Raw genomic sequence first — 19,062 nt, 5'->3', positions numbered from 1 at the left:
ATCCATCACCTCAAACATTTATCATTTATTTGTGTTAGGAGCATTCTAATAACACTCTTTAGTTGTTTTGAAATATACAATAAGTTATCATTAACTATAGTCTCCTTATTGTACTACCAAGTGCTAGATCTCATTCTTTCCAGCAAGCTTTATTTTTGTACCATTAATCATTTCTTATTTCCTCCCTTCCCACTAACCTTCCAGCTTCTGGTAACCATCATTCTACTCTCTATCTCAATGAGTTCAAATTTTTTTTCCACTTACAAAACCTTCTGAAGCAAATAATATGTTGTAGTTTTTACAGACAATCAAATTGAAGTTCAGCATGTTTAAGTAACTTTCCTAGGATTATGCAACTTGCAGTTGTTAAAGAAAGAATTTGAACATTTATCTGTCTGTGATTAGAGTTTATCTTAATTCACTGCATTCCTTTCCCTCTGGAGTCACTTGTGATGGTGAATTATAACACAAATGAATGGATTATTCATTTATCTTGACAAAGCAATTTAATAAAGAAAATACACACTTTTCTCCTATGAGCTCTTGTATGAGGAACTAGATTTGAATCAGAGGGTAAGATTAAACTCTTACAAGTGTGAATCCCAAATATCTGAGACAGGTCTCCATCAATTTAGGACAGTTTATTTTGCCAAGGTTAAGGACACATTTATGACACAGCCTGAGTAAGTTCTGAGACATGTGCCCAAGGTGATCAGGGGGTGGAGTTTGCTTTTATACATTTTAGAGATGAGACATCCATCAATATGTGTAAGATGTCCACTGGTTCAGTCTGGTAAGATGGGACAACTGGAAGTACAGGCTTCCAGTTTAGAAGTAGAGACAAAAATAGACAAGAGACAAAGTAGATAAGTAGATAAGAGACAAAAGGTTGCATTCTTTGGTTGCATTCTTTGGTTGATTCCTTGGTCAGCCTTGCACTGAATACACAATTTAGCCTGGCTCAATGAATCTGTATTTTTACATAAACAACAGGAGAGAGGAAGCAATCAAATATGCGTTTGTCTCAGGTGAACCTCAGAAGGGTGACTTTGAATAGAAAGGGAGGCAGGTTTGCCCTAAGCCCTTTCCCAGCTTGACTTTTCCCATTAGCTTAGCGATTTTGAGGTCCCAAGATTTATTTTCCTTTCACACAAACATGTTAGAAGAATAATTAAATATATTTAAATTATTGGTGATTTTTTAAAGGCGTCTCTTTCAGCAAAGCTATAGCGCTTGTAGAGCCATGTGCAGCTTAAATAGTAAAAAATTCCACAAGGCTCACTGAGAAAAACAGCCATTCCTTCTCCCATTCCACTTCCCTCTTGATTCCCACTAGAAACGATTTGGGGAACCCTTTGGTTGTACAGAAGTATGCCTCAGGCAGGCTTAAATCTTGAGTCTGATATGAGATGAGTTCTGGGAAACTGGTCAGTGGTTCATCACGTCTTGCTACAAATCTTAGAATTGGGTGGTGGCTATTTACACAAGTGTTACCTGTGGCTGCCAGGAAGGGGCCTGGCCAGAGACTCTATCTAGTATAGACAAGAAGACAATACATACAGCTATGAAATCTTCCTTGAGAAGGTTAAAAGAAGCTTCTCATGAGTGACAGAACTCCCATTTTACACGGTTGATGTCATTTAGAGGTGTATTTCTTTCAGTTTTTAGTCGCAACAAAACAATGTTGACATTAATTCTATAACAATTATTTTCCTAAGCTTTGATAGTTTTCCAATATCTTTTCATCTGAATATAAAAATATATTTTAATTAGTCAGGAAGCATGTCTTATTTATTTTTGGCATTATCACGGTGCTTTGTTCATAGTGAGAACACAGTAAATATATTTACTGGAATTTTGTTGCTTAAAATTAATTTTCTTAGTTTCCATTAAAGCCTGGAGCTGTTTCATTTATTAATAATTTTATGTGTGGATTGATTAATAAGAGGAAACATACAAAGACCATGCTTAATGAATGGAATATAACAACTAAAACATTTTTTTTAAAAGTTTCTGTTCTTTGGCTGTACTTTCCAAAATAAAATATGTTGGTAAAATAATTACACATATGAGTAGTTCATAAATAAAAAAAGACCTTTTCTATATTTGGGGTTTTTTTAATGTTTCCTGGATTACTTTAAATGTTTAGGGATACTGCTACATAATTTCCTTTGTTATTTTTACTTCAAATATAAGATTTATTGAAAAATAAAGTATAATAATGGAGTGGGACTTCATAATCATCAGAGAGGCACTTTTTTCATTTAAATAAATTATACAATAAAGAAAATTTAATTAAATATTAAACAATCATAACCATTTATTATGAAAACTTTCAGACATTTCATCTCTAGTGAATTTGCATAGAGAAGCATCTCTGCAAATTTCTTTGAGACAACCTAGTAAATACTTAGCCTCACCTAAACAGACTCAGAGGCATGAATTAAGACAGAGATTATAATGGTGGCTATGATTTTCAGTGGGGTGAGATTTTGCCTCTTAAGATGTGCTGGAAGCTTTACAAGCTTATTTGAGTTTTTCAGAGCAGTGGGACTGAATGCTGAGCATAGAGAGCCATAGCTCCCTCCTCTGTACACTCGCTCAAGTCTCTTGTCTCTAGCCTTGGACTGTTCTGCCTTCAAAACTTGCACTTCAGTGGAAATTTTAGCTTACTATTTTGTTGTTGTTATTGTCGTTGTTATGAATTAGTTGTCCTTTCTATCTGACGATCACTTTATTTACTTACTTGTTTTGGGGCTTGAGCGGGTGGGCATTTTACCAGATCTTTGAGGGATGATATTAGGTTTCACCAATTGTAGTGACTCATCACCAAATCAACACTGGTAAACTCTTGTAAGGATTATGTGTCTCTAAAATTAGACTTTAAGTTACAGAATATGTGAATGGAGACTGCCAGTTTACTCAAAACAATTCACATAGATGATTCAGAAGTGACCCAAATCCAAGTCAATATTTCTATCACTTGTAGTTCATATAAATATAACTCTTGGATCTAGAAGTTTTTTATCTATGTAACATGTTTGAGACACAGGATATATAAAAAATATTTTTCTAATCATTATTCTTATTTTTGACTATCAGAATGTAGTCAGTAGGGTTGAAATGTCTGAAAGTTTTTATATTAAAGTTATTGATTGCTTTGCCATTATATACATTTCCTGCATCATCATAAAGTTTGTTTAAACAAAATAGTGACCATCTGATTATCACAAAACTTCACTTCTTTGCATAATAAGCTTCCTCTTTGGAGCTCAAAATACAAAACAAATGCATTGTATATTTGGAGTGAGGGTGAAAGAGGGAGAGAAGTGACTAAATTAGGAAAAATATGAATTGAGTGACTATAATTTACCAGGTGCTTTGCATAAATCATAACATTTTTCTAGGTTGGAAATGATTATCTTCATTTCCAAAGATATACTTCAAAAAAATGTAAAAGTACATATTAATGAGCAGAGAGAGTATGCAATTTACTCAGGGTCATATAATGAATAAACTAGTGTTTTAACAGGTAACTGTTCAGTTTAAATCCCTGATTGGAAGCATAAAAATAAATAATTTACTTACTGTTGGGCATAAATGCAATCATGATTAAGTTAGATATGGGATATAGAACTGATAAATACTGAAATAAAACAAAGGGGTTTTATTTTTGTTATTTCTCCTTTTCAACATTGCGGTCTTGTTTAGATCATTCATATATTAAATATTTTTTCTTCAAGTGAAAATTGATTTTTCTTTTATAAAATTGTGTCTTCTCTGGTAGATAAAGCACAGATCTATTTCACAGAAATACAATATTCTAATACTATATAAATTTAATGTTATATTTGACATCTTTTGTAAGTAATTGCTATTTTTAAACAATAAAGGGAAATGAGTTTTGTCCACCTCACTGATTTGTTGGGAGGGACTCGCTAGATAGTGCATGTAAGAGATGATATTTAATGCAATTTAATGGGTCATTAAACTGCAAGTCTCGTCAAAGAAAGAGATATAGTATTTAAGTTTGTTTATTTTCAGGGCTGTTCACTACACTGAAATTGACTAGTAAAGTTCGCTCAGAGGAATTTACTAAATGAATTCTGAGGTAACAGATATAAGCACTCTATCATTTCAGGAAGAATGTGACATTCAGAATCTAATTTATCTATAATCCTCATCATTACCTTATGAGGTAGTTATTATCCATTCACTAAAATATACATGAAGAAAGTTGCTGAAGAATCCAGTATCAATATTTAAGCAACTATCCAAAGTACAAAAATGTAGTAATTGTCTCACAAAAGAGAGGAAAGACCAAACACTTCTGTATGCAATAAAACATTACAGAAAAGAATATCAATTCTGTAACCAACCAATATGAGACCTGCCAGCATGTCTTCTTGCATCTGGTCTCCTGGCTATAGCAGGAGAATCCAGGTGCAGAGTAGTCTTTGGCAAAATCAGAGATTAAGTTCTGAGATTTGCAAGAGCCAAAATGACAAAGAGGATTGTAAGCCAAGATTAGGAAATGTCACTTTAGATGGTGTTGGAATGATATTAAAGCTTAGAAGCTCTTTAAATCACTGAAGTGAAGGAATTTGGAGGAAAGATTCCTCAGGCGATTTTCATTTTAAATATTTCTGCTTAGCATATTATATAAAATGGTCTATTATTGTGTCTTATTGTGCTGTAGTCTAGTGGAAGTAAAGATGAGTGGGAAACATTCAGGGTCTTTTATCTGTTTATATTCTAATTGGTTTATACCATAATTCAAAAATAGTACAGCCTAGTTAGGCAAAATCTGGATATTAGGAGAGATACCTATACTAACACTAAAATTTGGAGGTGGACAGTGTAAACCTGATATTTACTGACATGAGACTAGGTGAAATCACCCAGGGAGAAAATATTTCACTCAACTCACCGACATCTACCCATTTGGAATGAGTGGTCCAATGACTTTCATTTGTAACTTTTAGTTTAAGATTTTAACGTTATAGATGACGTTGATTTGGAAAAGTTAGAGTCCTAATAAAGATTACAAGTTTCAACCATTAAAACTCTCAAAATCCTGAAAAGATACCCTTTGTTATTTAGAAAGTTTCTGAATACATGCCAATCATGAGTCCAAAGGTAAATAAATATTTCTTCAGAAGAAAAAATAGTGGGAAATCATAGGAATCAATGAAGGAATATTGTCTCCTATAAATTCCTTATTTTAAAATAACTTTGTACACCTCTCAATGTCTCTTCTGCAGGAAGACTTAAGTGTGCACATATATAGAAAGGTGTCTACATATATTATGACTGCAAAAATTGGAAGTGTATATAAAAAAGTATTATATTTTAGAATGAATTTAGCCAGAGTGGGGTGATTGGATCAGAAGATAACCTGTTATTAGTTTTTGATAACAATTTTATTGATAGACAATTTATATACCGTAAAATTCACTGTTATGATTGAAAATGTATTGGGTATAACTATATTCACAGAATTATGCCAACTTCACTGACATTTAAATTGAAAATGTTTTCATTACTTCAAAAGGATACCCCACACCCATTAGCAGTAATTCCCCATTCACTCCTCCCCATGGCCCTTGGAAACGACTAATATATGTTCAGTTGTTATGAATTTTCCTATTCTGAACATTTTATATAAATGGAATCACACAGTGAGTGGCCTTTTGTGACTGGCTTCTTTCACGTAGTATAATGTTTTTATATATGTTGTAATTGTATCATTACTTCATTTTATTGCTTAATAATCTTATTAAATTAATAAACCCAATTTTATTTTGTTTAAATTTATAAATTTGGGTTGTTGGCACTTTTTGGCTATTAAAAATAATGTTGCTGTGCACATTTGTGTAGAAAAAATTTGTGGGCATAAAGTTTACTTCCCTTAGGGGCTATACTGAGATATGAAACTGATTTATTATGTGACAACTCTGTTTATTCTAATGAGGAATTGCCAAACTGTGTTTCAAAGTGACCGTTCCATTTTACATTCAGACCAGCAGCATATGGGGAATTTACTTTTTAACATTATTCCCAGGACTTGTTAATGCTTTCTTTTTAATTACTTAGTGGTGTGTGAAGTAGTAATTTATGGTAGTTTTCATTTGCATTTTTAATAGCTAATGTTGAGCATCTTTTCATGTGCATATTGGCGATTTGTGTATCTTTTTTGGCGAATCATCTCTTCAAATTATTTGCTCATTTTTTGATTGAGTTTTTTTCTTATTGTTTAATAGAAAAGTTTTTTTATATATTCTGGATACTAAAGTTTTACTATCAAATATATGATTTTTAAATTTAACTTTTTAAATTAAATTTAAAACTTTTAAATTTAAAATTCATTTGCTTTTAAATTAAAGTTAATTTTTGTCTGAGGAATGAAGTGAGGGGTCCAACTTAATTAATTTTTTTTTATATGTAGATATCCAGATATACCTGCAACAGTTGTTGAGATGATTTTTCTTCCCCCATTGAATGGTCTTGGAACACTTGTTATAAATTAATTGATCAAAAATGTAAAGATTTTTATCTGACTACTTAATTCTATTTCTTTATTCTGTATTTTTATCCATATGCCAATATGTCATTATCTTAATTGCCATAGCTTTGTAGTAAGTTTTGAAACTTGGAGGTATGACTTCTCCAACCCTGTCCTTTGTCAAAATTACTTTGGCTATTCTGTGCTCCTTAACTTTTGACATGAATTTTAGAGACAGCTATCAAATTTCTGCAAAAATTCCCACTGGGATTTTATCAGAGACTGTGTTGAATTTGCATTAACTTTGGCAGTATTGTTATCTTAATAATCTTTGTTTCTGAATAATGAAAATGGTTGCCTTTCTATTTCATAGCTCTTAACTTATTTTGATGATTATTATAGTTTTCTGTGCACAAGAACTAAACTTATTTTGTTAAGATTATTCACAAATATGTAAATCTCTTGAAGGCATTAAAATGAAATTGTTTTCTTAATTTTACCTTAAAGTTGTTAATTGATTAATATACAGAAACACAATTGATGTTTGTATATGTATCTTCTATATTGCAATCTTGTGGAAATAATTTATTCTAATATGTCTAATAGTATTACTTCTAACACTCTTTTTGTGGGTTTTTTAGGACTTTCTATGTATAAAATCATGTCATCTGCAAACAAATAGTTTTACTTCTTCCATTCCAATATAGATGTATTTTATTTCCTTTTTATTCTAATTGTTATTTTAGTTGTCATATAATGGTTAGACAATAATGGTTTTAAATTTCTTGACCCAGTAAGTCACCTAGCCCTTGTTAAGGGGCTCTGTCTGGATGCTGGGGTGTGCCTTCAGTGCTCCAGCAGTTTGCAATTCTTTAACATTCATTTTTTGTGTGAAACTCCTCAAGTCAGCCCATGGTGAGAGATTACAGCCTGCTAAGGTCTTTCCAGGATATGCACACACCTGTGCACTTGGGAGTAGTCTTCTACAGTCTCAGGAATATGTCAGAGTTATCCAAAGCCCTCTGTGGACACCTCATTCTTCAAGTTGTAGTCTGAAGTTTTATGGCCAATGTTTCATCTGCCCCAAGTGGTTGCCATTTCATTAAGTTACAGTATTAAACAATTCCCACTGATTTTTTTCAACAAATTTCCTGAGAATAGGACTGTTTGCACTGGGCAATCACAGAGTTCAGATAGAGCTAAGTCTTATGAATGCCATTGTTACAGGAAGACTTCAGAAAGGATTAATAATCACAATTCTGTAGTGTTTTGGCTTTTGGAGATGGTTCATATGCATTCTACTCCCTCCTTTGGCTTCTAGTTTGCTCTTTTTGCAAGCACAATGATTGCAAAGTTATTGGCTTTCAAAACTAACCCAAAGCTGAGGAGAAGGAGCTGGCATCAGGGCAAGTTAAAACACTAAAAAGCAAACTGTTTCTACTGAAGTTCAGCCATTTTTCTTTCTTTCTTTTTTTTAATTATTATTATACTTTAGGTTTTAGGGTACATGCGCACAATGTGCAGATTTGCTACATATGTATCCATGTGCCATGTTGGTGTGCTGCACCCATTAACTCGTCATTTAGCATTAGGTATATCTCCTAATGCGGTCCCTCCCCCCTACCCTCACCCCACAACAGTCCCCAGAGTGTGATGTCCCTCTTCCTGTGTCCATGTTCTCATTGTTCAATTCCCACCTATGAGTGAGAACATGCGGTGTTTGGTTTTTTGTCCTTGCGATAGTTTACTGAGAATGACAGTTTCCAGTTTCATCCATGTCCCTACAAAGGACATGAACTCATCCTTCTTTATGGCTGCATAGTATTCCATGTGTATATGTGCCACATTTTCTTAATCCACTCTATCATTGTTGGACATTTTGGTTGGTTCCAAGTCTTTGCTATTGTGAATAGTGCCGTAATAAACATACGTGTGCATGTGTCTTTATAGCAGCATGATTTATAATCCTTTGGGTATATACCCAGTAATGGGATGGCTGGGTCAAATGGTATTTCTAGTTCTAGATCCCCGAAGAATCGCTACACTGATGTCCACAATGGTTGAATTAGTTTACAGTCCCACCAACAGTGTAAAAGTGTTCCTATTTCTCCACATCCTCTCCAGCACCTGTTGTTTCCTGACTTTTTAATGATGGCCATTCTAACTGGTGTGAGATGGTATCTCATTGTGGTTTTGATTTGCATTTCTCTGATGGCCAGTGAGGATGAGCATTTTTTCATGTGTTTTTTGGCTGCATAAATATCTCCTTTTGAGAAGTGTCTGTTCATGTCCTTCTCCCACTTTTTGATGGGGTTGTGTGTTTTTTTCTTGTAAATTTGTTTGAGTTCATTGTAGATTGTGGATATTAGCCCTTTGTCAGATGAGTAGGTTGTGAAAACTTTCTCCCATTTTGTAGGTTGCCTGTTCACTCTGATGGTAGTTTCTTTTGCTGTGCAGAAGCTCTTTAGTTTAATTAGACCCCATTTGTCAATTTTGGCTTTTGTTGACATTTGTTTTGGTGTTTTAGACATGAAGTCCTTGCCCACGCCTATGTCCTGAATGGTATTGCCTAGGTTTTCTTCTAGGATTTTTATGGTTTGAGGTCTAACATGTAAGTCTTTAATCCATCTTGAATTAATTTTTGTCTAAGATGTAAGGAAGGGATCCAGTTTCAGCTTTCTACATATGGCTAGCCAGTTTTCCCAGCACCATTTATTAAATAGGGAATCCTTTCCCCATTGCTTGTTTTTGTCAGGTTTGTCAAAGATCAGATAGTTGTAGATATGCGGCATTATTTCTGAGGGCTCTGTTCTGTTCCATTGATCTATATCTCTGGTTTGGTACCAGTACCATGCTGTTTTGGTTACTGTAGCCTTGTAGTATAGTTTGAAGTCAGGTAGCGTGATGCCTCCAGCTTTGTTCTTTTGGCTTAGGATTGACTTGGCGATGCGGGCTCTTTTTTGGTTCCATATGAACTTTAAAGTAGTTTTTTTCCAATTCTGTGAAGAAAGTCATTGGTAGCTTGATGGGGATGGCATTGAATCTATAAATTATCTTGGGTAGTATGGCCATTTTCACGATATTGATTCTTCCAACCCATGAGCATGGTATATTCTTCCATTTGTTTGTATCCTCTTTTATTTCATTGAGAAGTGGTTTGTAGTTCTCCTTGAAGAGGTCCTTCATGTCCCTTGTAAGTTGGATTCCTAGGTATTCTATTCTCTTTGAAGCAATTGTGAGTGGGAGTTCACTCATGATTTGGCTCTCTGTTTGTCTGTTATTGGTGTACAAGAATGCTTGTGATTTTTGCACATTGATTTTGTATCCTGAGACTTTGCTGAAGTTGCTTATCAGCTTAAGGAGATTTTGGGCTGAGATGATGGGGTTTGCTAGATATACAATCATGTCATCTGCAAACAGAGACAATTTGACTTCCTCTTTTCCTAATTGAATGCCCTTTATTTCCTTCTCCTTCCTGATTGCCCTGGCCCAGAACTTCCAGCACTATGGTCGAATTCTGTATCTGGATTACCTTTATTGATTTGCATATGTTGAACCAGCATTGCATCCCAGGGATGAAGCCTACTTGATCGTAGTGGATGAGCTTTTTGATGTGCTGCTGGATTCGGTTTGCCAGTATTTTATTGAGGATTTTTGCATCAATGTTCATCAAGGATATTGGTCTGAAATTCTCTTTTTTGGTTGTGTCTCTGCCAGGCTTTGGTATCAGGATGATGCTGGCCTCAAAAATGTGTTAGGAAGGATTCCCTCTTCTTCTATTGATTGGAATAATTTCAGGAGGAATGGTACCAGTTCCTCCTTGTACCTCTGGTAGAATTCAGCTGTGAATCCATCAGGTCCTGGACTCTTTGGTTGGTAAGCTATTGATTATTGCCACAATTTCAGAGCCTGTTATTGGTCTATTCAGAGATTCAACTTCTTCCTGGTTTCGTCTTGGGAGGGTGTATTTGTCAAGGAATTTATCCATTTCTTCTAGATTTTCTAGTTTATTTGCATAGAGGTGTTTGTAGTATTCTCTGATGGTAGATTGTATTTCTGTGGGATCGGTGGTGATATCCCCTTTATTATTTTTTATTGCGTCTATTTGATTCTTCTCTCTTTTCTTCTTTATTAGTCTTGCTAGTGGTCTATCAATTTTGTTGATCTTTTCAAAAAACCAGCTCCTGGATTCATTAATTTTTTGAAGGGTTTCTGTGTCTCTATTTCCTTCAGTTCTGCTCTGATTTTAGTTATTTCTAGCCTTCTGCTAGCTTTTGAATGTGTTTGCTCTTACTTTTCTAGTTCTTTTAATTGTGATGTTAGGGTGTCAATTTTGGATCTTTCCTGCTTTCTCTTGTGGGCATTTAGTGCTATAAGTTTCCCTCTACACACTGCTTTGAATATGTCCCAGAGATTCTGGTATGTTGTGTCTTTGTTCTCATTGGTTTCAAAAACATCTTTATTTCTGCCTTCATTTCCTTATGTACCCAGTAGTCATTCAGGAGCAGGTTGTTCAGTTTCCATGTAGTTGAGCAGTTTTGAGTGAGTTTCTTAACCCTGAGTTCTAGTTTGATTGCACTGTGGTCTGAGAGACAGTTTGTTATAATTTCTGTTCTTTTACATTTGCTGAGGAGAGCTTTACTCCCAACTATGTGGCCAATTTTGGAATAAGTGTGTTGTGGTGCTGAAAAAAATGTATATTCTGTTGATTTGGGGTGCAGAGTTCTGTAGATGTCTATTAGGTCTGCTTGGTGCAGAGCTGAGTTCAATTCCTGGGTATCCTTGTTAACTTTCTGTCTGGTTGATCTAATGTTGACAGTGGGGTGTTAAAATCTCCCATTATTATTGTGTGGGAGTCTAAGTCTTTTTTTAGGTCACTCAGGACTTGCTTTATGAATCTGGGTGCTCCTGTATTGGGTGCACGTACATTTAGAATAGTTAGCTCTTCTTGTTGAATTGATCCCTTTACCATTATGTAATGGCCTTCTTTGTCTCTTTTGATCTTTGTTGGTTTAAAGTCTGTTTTATCAGAGACTAGGATTGCAACCCCTGCCTTTTTTTGTTTTCCATTTGCTTGGTAGATATTCCTCCATCCCTTTATTTTGAGTCTGTGTGTGTCTCTGCATGGGAGATGGGTTTCCTGAATACAGCACACTGATGGGTGTTGACTCCTTATCCAATTTGCCAGTCTATGTCTTTTAATTGGAGCATTTAGCCCATTTACATTTAAAGTTAATATTGTTATGTGTGAATTTGATCCTGTCATTATGATGTTAGCTGGTTATTTTGCTCATTAGTTGATGCAGTTTCTTCCTAGCCTCGATGGTCTTTACAATTTGGCATGTTTTTGCAGTGGCTGGTACTGGTTGTTCCTTTACATGTTTAGTGCTTCCTTCAGGAACTCTCTTAGGGCAGGCCTGGTGGTGACAAAATCTCTCAGCATTTGCTTGTCTGTAAAGTATTTTATTTCTCTTTCACTTATGAAGCTTAGTTTGGCTGGATATGAAATTCTGGGTTGAAAATTATTTTCTTTAAGAATATTGAATATTTGCCCCCACTCTCTTCTGGCTTGTGGAGTTTCTGCCGAGAGATCCACTGTTAGTCTGATGGGCTTCCCTTTGTGGGTAACCCTACCTTTCTCTCTGGCCACCCGTAACATTTTTTCCCTCATTTCAAGTTTGGTGAATCTGACAATTATGTGTCTTGGAGTTGCTCTTCTCAAAGAGTATCTTTGTGGCGTTCTCTGTATTTCCTGAATCTGAATGTTGGCCTGCCTTGCTAGATTGGGGAAGTTCTCCTGGATAATGTCTTGCAGAGTGTTTTCCAACTTGGTTCCATTCTCCCCGTCACTTTCAGGTACACCAATTAGACGTAGGTTTGGTCTTTTCACATAGTCCCACATTTCTTGGAGGCTTCGTTCATTTCTTTTTATTCTTTTTTCACTAAACTTCCCTTCTCACTTCATTTCATTCATTTCATCTTCCATCACTGATACGCTGTCTTCCAGTTGATCGCATTGGCTACTGAGGCTTCTTCATTCTTCACGTAGTTCTTAAAACTTGGCTTTCAGCTCCATCATCTCCTTTAAGCACTGCTCTGCATTGGTTATTTTAGTTATATATTCATCTAATTTTTTTTCAAAGTTTTAACTTCTTTGCCATTGATTTGAATTTCCTCCCATAGCTCGGAGTAGTTTGATCGTCTGAAGCCTTCTTCTCTCAACTGGTCAAAGTCATTCTCCATCCAGCTTTGTTCCATTGCTGGTGAGGAATTGCATTTCTTTGGAGGAGGAGAGGCACTCTGCTTTTTAGAGTTTCCAGTTTTTCTGCTCTGTTTGCTCCCCATCTTTGTAGCTTTTTTCTACTTTTGGTCTTTGATGATGGTGATGTACAGATGGGTTTTTGGTGTGGGTGTCCTTTCTGTTTGTTAGTTTTCCTTCTAACAGACAGGACCCTCAGCTGCAGGTCTGTTGGAGTTTGCTAGAGGTCCACTCCAGACCCTTTTTGGCTGGGTGTCAGCAGCAGTGGCTGCGATGGGTGGTGCCTTCCCCAGTTAGGCCGTGGGCTGTCAGGGGGTGTAGACTGCTCAGGGACCCACTTGAGGAGGCAGTCTGCCCGATCTCAGATCTCCAGCTGCATGCTGGGAGAACCACTACTCTCTTCAAAGCTGTCAGACAGGGACATTTAAGTCTGCAGAGCTTACTGCTGACTTTTTGTTTGTCTGTGCCCTCCCCCCAGAGGTGGAGCCTACAGAGGCAGGCAGGCCTCCTTGAGCAGTGGTGGGCTCCACCCAGTTCGAGCTTCCTGGCTGCTTTGTTTACATAAGCAAGCCTGGGCAATGGCGGGCGCCCCTCCCCCAGCCTGGCTTGGCCTTGCAGTTTGATCTCAGACTGCTGTGCTAGCAGTCAGTGAGACTCCGTGGGCGTAGGACCCTCTGAGCCAGGTGTAGGACACAATCTCCTGGTGTGCCGTTTTCCAAGCCCATTGGAAAAGCACAGTATTAGGGTGGGAGTGACCCATTTTTCCAGGTGCTGTCTGTCACCCCTTTCTTTGACTAGGAAAGGGAACTCCCTGACCCCTTGCACTTCCTGAGTGAGGCAATGCCTCGCCCTGCTTGGGCTCGTGCATGGTGTGCTGCACCGATTGTCCTGCACCCACTGTTTGGCACTTCCTAGTGAGATGAACCCGGTACCTCAGATGGAAATGCAGAAATCACCTGTCTTCTGCGTCACTCACACTGGGAGCTGTAGACCGGAGCTGTTCCTATTTGGCCATCTTGGCTCCACCCCGCCATTTTTCTTAAAGGCTCACCAGACTATTGCAAGTCTTTGTTAATTTACAGATTTCTGAAGGTTAATTTTGACAATTTTTGCTGGTGTTCTCATTGCTTGTAAGTCAATTGCCCTTACTGTATTATTCTGGAAGTGCTTCTAATCCATTACTTTTAAATTAAGCATGCATCACAACCTTAATTCACTATTTTTAAATGTTAAAGTATGTGGAGAGCATAATTATAGCATTAAGTAGTATTACTAGAATGTTTAGGTGTTTGGAAGCAGAAAAAAAAATCAGCTTGAAACGTAAAGGAGGCATAATGATTACTTGGATGTGAAAGTAACTGAAGGGTGTGAGATGCAATGTGCATATTTGGGGTTGAAGAAATATGAACAATTGCAAATAGGTGGGCTACTGTAAGATATGTTAAGAAAAGTAATGTGAGAACAAATATGTAGTGGGATCAATGATTTTTACTTTGCCAGTGTATTAGTCCATTCTTACTTTGCCAGTGTATTAATCCACTCTTGCTTTGCTGTAAAGAGTTACCTGAGACTGGGCAACTTATAAAATCATCTAACTGGCTCATAGTGCTGCAGGCTGTACAGGAAGCATTGCTGGGGAGGCCTCAGGAAACTTACACCATGGCAAAAGGTGAAGGGGAAGCAGGCATGTCTTACATGGCTGGAGATAGAGGAAGAGAGAAAAAGGGGAGGTGCTATATACTTTTAAACAACTAGAGGTCATGAGAACTCACCCACTATCATGAGAAGAGCAAGGGGGAAATCCTCCTCCATGATCCAGTCACCTCCCACAAGGTACCTCTCTAAAACTGGGGTTCACAATTCAACATGAGATTTGGGCAGGGATACAAATCTAATCCATATTAGCAAGACATTTTTGTTTTAACATTATCATTGTAACATATATTTTTCTACTGACTGTAACAGAAAACAAGCTCAGAGAAGCTTACTAATTGTCCATGGTCACAAAGCTATTCACAGACCCAGTACTCAATCCCAGGATTTTCTACCTATTTGGGGGCTCATGTCACAATACTACCTACCATGTTAACTGTACTAGATTGGTATATATTGAATGCAGTGGTATATATAATAGAGTTGGGAAGTTGATATTAATATTCTTGTTTAGAATCTAAAATTCAGATCCAATGCTGTACTAGGTAGTCCTAATTATGTCAGATAAATATAATCCATCTTTTTACTCAAAGGGATTAAAATCTAACTGGGGAGGAGTTGGTATAAAACTTACGTCATGAAATAAGTAAATGAAGACATAAGATGGACTGTACTTATGTAACTAAGTGTTTGTAACAGGCTGTGATATAGTTGGGAAATCCAAAACAAAGTAAATTTGGGAGAGTCAGTATATTGGGATGACTTTCTATATCCTTTATAACACAAGCAGAACTTTAAAGGACTCAAGTGATTATAATTGAAGCAGCCTTACCCACAACATTTTCTTAATGCATGTTTGTTAAATCACAGGATGATAAAAAGTATGGCTGGTAAAACACATTAACAATTATAAAATGTATTTAGTTCTTACTACATGACAAACACTTTGCATTCATTTTCACTAATACTCAAATCTAACCTGTTGGAAACTGCAAAAAAAAAAAAGTGAAGAGTTTGTGACCACAAACTTTTTGAGGCTGCTCCTGTGAAGAAAATGAGTTTATTTTTCTGCCTCATTTCTGCTTGGTCCTATGACTTACTTCAGCCCTTAGATTTTAGCAACCCTGATGGAAGCAGATTGCTAAGAAGTGCTTGCACATTAAGGCTGACTCGCTTTTGCTTCTGGGAACTCTTGTATCATATATATAACAATAAGCTAACTCCTTGAGTGACAGCCCAAGAAAACAAGGAGTTCAGCTTTCCCAGACACCCAGCTGAGGCAGAGATGTATGACTGAGAACATTCTAAGTCATCCAAGCCCAAACTAGCTAACCCAGTCTAGAGAAACCACACAGTTTACCCATAGAAAAAAAGTGTATTAAATAATTGCTGTTTTAAGCCATTAACTCATGGAATGATTTTCTTTGCAGCAATCTTAACTGATTAATTGTAATCCTGGTTGTGCACTAAGAATTATCCTAATTCACCAGATAAAGCAGCTGGATTCCATGTTATTGCAGTGACTTGCTCAATGTTACTCAGCTAGAAAGAAGAAACATTGAATTTCAAAATCATACTTGTTTCAATAGAAAAGATTTTCTCAGTTGTTTACACATCATTGACTACACTCTGGTCCATCTACTAATCCAAAGTGTAGCATAGAAGATTCAGCCTTTGTGACATCTTCAGTTAGTCAATAGCATCTGGAGCTCTCCCATTCTACTCGGAGGCCTACCAGACAATGAAGAAAAGGGAATTTAGATTAAACATTACCATAATAGATTTATTTAGTGTGTTGGTTTCCTCAAATGCTGGTTATGCTAGCAGTGAAGTTGTCAAAAAATACACAATAACATAAGTGCTATAATGTAATCATTCACAATGTGCTTTGTTAAAATCTAGTGAAATTCAATAGATAATTTTAAAGCCCAGTAGAAATTATTTCATCTAAAATGCTTTTATTAACACACAAAATTGATCTTTGAATGATGCATTGTAAAAAATGGAAAAGAAAAAAAAATTGACTCCTAGAGATGTTTAAAAGCAGAGTAAAAACAGCACTTTAGCATTTTTAAATATTGATGTAAACAGTCAGTGGTTATATTCCCCTTCTTTCCTACTGAGTAGTAAGTAAAGCTCAAACTTAGAACTGACAGAGATTTGTTGTTCCTATTGATGGAAGGTCCAATGTTAGATTTATTAATTTATAAGTTCAAAATACACCAGAGATCTAAACTTCAGTAATTTCAGTAAAAATATATGGCTATGGATAAGAGCACTGTGAGCCTTCTTCATGGGCCCACCACTACTAAATCTGTATGCTTTCTTAGACTGTCATTACATTTTCTGAACATCAGTTTCTTTTTTTTTTGTATTTAATACATTGTCAATAAGTCTTAAAAAAGCTGTAAGTGCAAACATTTGTACTTTTCTATTAAAATATAATAGATTAATATTTAAATGTTTTGCTTCTAAATGCCACTGTCTTTGTGTGGTCACAGTTCTGCATTCCATAGACACTTCCTGTGAAATGGCCACTGCTAACACATCTGCATGACTCAGAGGGGGAAAACTGCATTCTCTAATAGTCAAAAGTTTGAATGAAAATATGATTTAGGCATACAAATCTAATAAATGCTTTCATATGCTCCTAGAAATGGTCACTCTTGAAGCCCATTTGTGTAATTTGTGATCTGGAAATCACACAATTTCTAGCTCCTTCTCTGTCTCTTGATGTTACCAGTTTGAAAAGACCCATCTCCAGGCATACTCCTGGCATCTCCATATTGCTAGGACAGAGTCTAAGCCTTATAGATGTATAGTTGACAGGGAGAGAAAAATGAATCTTTTTCCTCTGTTGCCCTACCTCACTACGAACTTCTTCACAGAGTGATTGATAGTTGAAGTCTTGTTGCTAGGAAGAACCTTATCATGTCTTAGGGTGCATGCGCCAGCCTCACATATACTAAGACAAATTCAACATGTGACAGTACACTTTCCATAGTTGGTCTTCAATTTAAGGCACTACTCCATGTTTAGTAGCAAAACTTGTTTCACGTTATGCTGCATAAGGGAGAGTACTTTTTTAATAGTCTGTCTTTCAGTATATGTACAGAAAGGCCCTCCTGTCAAAATCCGATAACCTGAGAGCAACGGCTTGAGCAAGACACAAACACACAGACACACACACACACACACACACACACATGATCACAACTCATATACCAAGTTTCCCAATGTAAACAGTAATCTTCAGGTTTAGAAATATTGTCATCATTTTCTTTTAGCAATGTATCTGCTTCTCTAGGGCATTATTCTCTTTGCATCTCATTTTCATATGGAGACAGTAAGTGAAGACAGTAAGTGCCATATTGCCCAGGAAGAAATCTTTATTCTATGATTTATTCATTATATGAATTTTGATGTATTACTTAAACTTTTGTGCCTCATAACTCATAGTTTTGTGATGAGGACGAAATGAAATAAGGAACACAGAAAATGAAATGTCAGTGCCTCACAGAGTGACTGTTAACTTTTAAACAAATTAAGTAAAATAAATATTAATTCACATTTGTTTAAGTTAATGATTACCTATGTAAAAGACAGCATTAGTTTGTGCTCAATAAATAAATTAATTTATGCATGTTTATTCAACATTTACTATGAGACAGTTGTTTCTATTATTTTTGATGACATTTGAAATTTGAGTATGAGAATGCACAGTAATGTTTTCCTCTCACATTTGCGTTTTTTTCAAGATGAATTCGAGAGACAAAAATACTTATTTAAAAATTTACTTCTCTGTTCAGTAACTGAATAATTTGGTTTCTGATGTGTCTTGCACTTTAGTCATATCTGATCACTTTCCTCAAAAATATGTTCTTACTATTGTTGGCTGCAGATTCTAAGACAGCTGTGGCCAACTCACTTGTCAACACAATTTTAAGCTAAGTTTATATTTCAAGAATTTAATTGCTTATGATGTTAGAAGGTGCCAAGAGAACACTACTGATTTCCAGATTGCAGACTGTAAGTGATAAAATTTGCGCCTCAAAAAAAAAATCATCTGACTCTAAATTATGTAAATGTAGTAGGAAACCTGTAACAGAAAATCAGATTTTTAAAAATATCATTATCATTATACTTGTAATCTTTGCTATATTTTCAAAGCATATTTAAAATAAAATTTCATGAATATTCTGTGGTACTGTGCCCACATCTTTATGAAACTCAGGGTGCTCACTGGGTGTCACACATTCTTACGTTATAAATTAAGTTGACAGTTACACAATAGTTATTAGTCAGGGAATTATGGCAATGGAGGCCTCTACCTCAATGACTTCAGGTGTCATTGGACCTGAATAATCACTTAAGAAGGTTATTATAGCAAATTTTACCAACTCTTATCCAAATACACTTGATATGTATTTCAAAATTCACATTGTGACAAGATAAATCTATTGGGACTTTGGAGAAAAAAGGCATGACTGAAGTGTATTAACTTTCTTGATTTGCAGATTATATAACACAATTCACATTTGGTAGTTACTGGTCACTTAGTATAAATATAGGGAACAAAATTCTTCATAAATAAATAAACTAAAATTTAATGAACTAATCTTTATGCATCATCTTGTTAATTTTC

The sequence above is a fragment of the Nomascus leucogenys genome, chromosome 19 (assembly GCF_006542625.1).
Source record: "Nomascus leucogenys isolate Asia chromosome 19, Asia_NLE_v1, whole genome shotgun sequence".
Classification (NCBI taxonomy): Eukaryota; Metazoa; Chordata; class Mammalia; order Primates; family Hylobatidae; genus Nomascus; species Nomascus leucogenys.
This window is presented reverse-complemented; position numbering follows the sequence as displayed.